This window comes from Alexandromys fortis, unplaced genomic scaffold (genome assembly GCF_014885135.2).
Source record: "Alexandromys fortis isolate MF-2015 unplaced genomic scaffold, M_Fortis_MF-2015_v1.1 scaffold_97, whole genome shotgun sequence".
Lineage (NCBI taxonomy): Eukaryota > Metazoa > Chordata > Mammalia > Rodentia > Cricetidae > Alexandromys > Alexandromys fortis.
Window position 1 is genome coordinate 1,406,147 of NW_026067981.1, and position 4,706 is coordinate 1,410,852.

General features: G+C 43.2%; 1 long non-coding RNA gene across 1 annotated transcript in view; it reads left to right on the forward strand.

The window, feature by feature from the left end:
- Positions 1-4,706, forward strand: part of LOC126511328 (uncharacterized) — a 120,482-nt gene that overhangs the window by 124 nt on the left and 115,652 nt on the right. The gene's annotated exons all lie outside the window — the stretch shown is intronic.

Below are 4,706 nucleotides of genomic sequence, written 5' to 3' on the forward strand. Positions count from 1 at the left end.
GTAAGAGAATCCGCCAGTGTGGTCAGGTCACACTATTGGTGGTAATTTAATAAGCAGCACCAATTGAATAAAACGCCTCACTAATCAAATCTTCAACCTCTTCCTCCCCTTAAGAGAAACCTGTCGGGTCAGATGACCTTCATTGTAAACTTGCTTACAATGCCTTGGCTTAATATTAAAAAGGAATCTGTTTAAACAAGCCAAGCCACTCAACAAAACAGTCCTGGGGCTGTGAACCTTCTCCAGAGTTCTGAGCACTTCCTTTTCAGCCTCTCTCCCCAGCTGTCATTCCTACCTTTATTTGGGCTTTTTTTTTTTTTTTTTAGCACAGTCCCTTTGGCAGAAGAGTTTCCTCTGTGATGTGCCTAGAGGTGGGAGTTTTTAAAGAGATGGCCGAGGCTGTGAGAAGTGGGAGGAGCTTTCCTCCTGGAGCCACACTCAGTCAGCTGAGTCTTCAAGGACTTCATTAGTACAGAAATGAAGCAAGAAGTCCTCTTGCTAAGGTGGAGAACACCGAACACACAGCAAACAGACGGTCTAAAGTTTATTTTTCTAGCCAGTGTAGAAAATGTGCATTGACAAATTGGAAAGAGAAAATAAATAAAAAGAAGTTAAAGCCATCCCTACTATTACCATCCAGATGTAGCTACAACTGCCAGCACCATTTTGGCAAGTTCTTCCACCTATATATTGTATGTGTGTATGTGCCCGTGTACAAGTGTATACACAGAGGTGGAGGCCAGCGGTTGGCTGTGAAGTTTTCTTCAATTATTTTTCATCTTATTCCTTAAGACAGGGTCCCTCACTAACTTGGAGCTCACCAATTCAGCTAGGCATTCTGGCCAGTGAGCCCCAGGAATCCTCCCATTCCTAATTACCTGGTGCTTGGTTCTAGATGCATGCTACTGAGACTGGATTTTTGTGCAGATGTAGGGGACCTGAGCTTGTTTTTTATTTTTTTTTGTTGTTGCTGCTGCTGTTATTTTGATTTTTCTTCTCCTCTCTCCCTCCCTCCCTCCGTCCCTCCCTCCCTTCCTTTCCTTCCTCCCCCCCACCTCTCTCTCCTATCTATTTATTTTTGAAGCAGGGTTTCTCTGTGTAGGTCTGGCTATCTTGTGTAGGCTGGTCTATGACTCAGAGAGCCTTCTGAGTGCTAGGACTAAAGGTGTTTGACACCCCCCACCCACTCAAATTTAGGTTTTATACTCATGTTACCACTTTTTTTGAGCGAACTGGCTTCTCAGCTCTGCTTTTACTTAGCTGTAGGTAACACACATAGCAAAGCAAAAACGTGATCACACTCCAAGTGTAATTTCCAACTTAGTTTTTTTTATTTCACTCTACTAGATTTGTGCAAGAACATTTTTTAAAATTGTTTTTATTGGGCTATATATTTTTCTCCACTCTCCTCCCTTCCTCTTCCCTACTCTTTTATGCTCTCCCATGGTCCCCATACTCCCAATTTATTCAGGAAATCTACAAGAACATTTTTAATGGTTGTATTTTAATAGATTCCATTTGACCGATGGAGCTAGTCATCAGTCTAATAATTATTCAGTTTTTTGTGTTTGGTATTATTTGTCATGTAGCACCATGTCTGGATGAGTAGACTGGTTTTCTGACTTCACGGATTTTCTTTCTAGTCCTGATCTGGTTCTCTTAGACTCCACGACTTCTGGGTCTTAGCACTCTGTGGTTATCTGTTTCTAACCGAGATCTATTTCTCAGTTGACTTCTCTGCGTGTATGTTTGCTGGCTTGGATGAACCTTCCCAGCCACTACCCTCCTTGACCTTGAACAGGTAGAACAAGACAAACTTTTCTTTAATTCTTAATCTGTTATCAGCATTAACTTTGAACAGAAAGCCAGAAAGCTAAAAGGCTGTGAATCTTGGATGTAGTCAAAACATCGAGGGTAACTCTGGAAGACCAGCGGTCTGAGGACCCTGCAATGCTTCGCACAAATTGACTCACTGAATTCCAAATGCTTCCTGGGTACCAGACACTGTTAAGTGCTAAGACACTGGAGAGAACAAACAGCAAAGTTACCTGGACTGTCACCCTCAGTTGCAAGAGGAGGACAAGACTGTCAATTAGTAAAATGAAGTAAGCAGTAGATGGGAGGGGAGCTGTGGGGAAAAATACAGCACAGAGGGAGCTGTGGAGTGTCAAGGCGAAGGGCAGCTTTACAATGTAAAATAAAGTGTTTAGGGCATATTGTCTTCTCTGAAATGCTCCAAATTGAATTCAGTCATGATGACAGGCTCCTCTTCAATAAATTGAGTGACCGCAGGACAAGAGTAACAGAGCCACAAAGGGGACGATCGGCAACTAGATACAAAGGAACTGGATACATTTCTCAGCTACAAAGAATAGAGCAGTCAGAGGGCAGATTTTGCAAATAGCCCACAACTAAAAATGAAGAAGATGCTCTCTCAGTTGTGTCTTCACCATCCTCCTCTAATTGGTTATATCTTAGATAGTTGTACTAATAGTTGCTAATAGTTGTACCTGACCATTATACTTAGGAGAAACACCTAGATATGCTAGCAAAAGTTTAACTGGCTGGAGTCTTGGGATTGGATAGAGGCCAATGGTGTGGTTCCACCCCAGGCATAACTCATGTGGGGTGGGGGGGACTAAAACCATTTTGTACCAAGCTGAATGGATACCTTTATTCACAGCAAAGCACCGGCATCTTCTTGGCACAGTACCAGCTGCCAGGCTTGCTTTACAGAGGTAGTGCAGGCTGGCCTTGTGAAGGTGTGCCTTGTATCATCAACAAGCTCCCAGGGAGACCGCAGGTATACCCAGGGTGAATCAGTGAGCCCCTGGGCAGTTTTTGACTAGTAGACCTGTAATTGTTTCAGGTTTCTGCTGTTACAGAAGCACCGGGCACTTTTTATACATCTCTTCCACACTTCACTAATTGTTTTCTCTGAGCAGATACTTGAGGCAGGGATTGCCAAGTGAGAACGCACTTGAATTTTTGAGGTTGAAGGCATTCCTCCAAGCTTAAGGTGCACAAGAAGCATTTGGGGGTCTTGTTAATAAACAGAATGGGGGCCTGGATTGTTTCTAACAAGCTTCCTGGTGACCCCCAGAGTGTCCTTTGGAGTTGTAACCACATTTTGAATTGTAACTTTCTAATACCTATATTCAAGCTGCCTCCCAGGAAGCAGATGTATTTTAACAGGTTTTTTTTTTTATAGTTACAAAGTGTTCTGAACTGTAAGACAATACTTTCCTTCACGTTAATTCCTTTTACTAGCCCAAGTCTATAGGCTTTACCACCCACCTCTACTTTATAGAAGTGGAAATATACTCCCTATCACTAGGGAGTTTAAAAAGAGCCAGGAGAACAGTAAGTTCTTAAAAACATTATTATATTAGAAGTTTCCAAGAAATGTGTTTAGCCAAGATGGTATATTTGAAATTCCCTAGTCAAGAAGGCTGATGGACGAACAAGCTCACACAAGGCAGTTTTAGATAAGGCGAAGGTCTACCCAGGACCCCAAGTATGCATGCTCCAGAAAAACCGAGTTTACTTTGGTCTAAGGAAGAACTCTCTGGTTCACAATACTATGTGAGAGGTGTTCTGTAAGGGGAGAATTCTCTATACTGCGCAGACTCACGCAGATCAGCCGATCAGCTCTTCGCAGGTCAGAGGGGAGTGAGAGACGTGTGACGAAGCCTACGGCTGAGATCAGAAATCTTGCTGTTATCAGTCAGTGCTCAAAACGCAAAGAATCTGGGGGAGGCTATTGATTGGAAAGTGCCCTGGATATTGCGGAGACTGGAAGGTTCTTTTCACAGATCCCCGTGGTCAGGTGGCCTGGAGTGACCCTTGAAGCATTCATGGGAGAGTCCACATCCCCGTCTCTGACAACTGTGAGGAGAATGTACTTATCAGCCATCTTTTCTTTCTCCTTTGTTTTTGCCTATCTGTTATTTATTTAACAGAAATATTCGAACCGTGTTCCCCTGGCTGAGGAGCCAAGAACTGGGAGGACAGGTTCTCTCAGTAAATCACGTTAGACCTTGGATGAACCACAAATCAAACTAGTTTTTCTTAGGTGAGGTGGCGCATCTGTGTTTGCTGCACGATGCTTGTAGACCCACTGCTTCCTGGATGCCCTGTATTATCTGGGGCAGTGGCTGAAAGAAACAATCCCTCTGGAGCTCTGGGATCAAGGGAATGAACTGAGCAAGCTGTTTGCTTGCTTTTGACACTTCAGCAGAGTGTCACAGGAGATCCTCCGACAGCGAAGTAACGTGACTCTGACATCCCTGAATCAGGGAAGCATTCCCAGCCCAGGTTTAGAAAGCAGATACAATTTAAGATAACATATATTCCTCTAGTTTTAAGTCTAAAACTCAGTGGTTTTGCTAAATTCACAGCTGCGGCATAATCACTAAACCAATTTTAGAACTCTTTCATGCACCCCTCCCAAAGAACTTCCGTGTCTATTAGCAGTCAGCTCTAATTTCCCACCAACCAGCAGTGAGTTTTTTAATTTCCCACCACCAGCCCTAGCCTAGGCTCGCTCTTTCTTTCTTTCTTTCTTTCTTTCTTTCTTTCTTTCTTTCTTTCTTTCTTTCTTTCTTCCTTCCTTCCTTCCTTCCTTCCTTCCTTCCTTCCTTCCTTCCTTCCTTCCTTCCTTCCTTTCTTTCTTTCTTTCTTTCTTTCTTTCTTTCTTTCTTCCT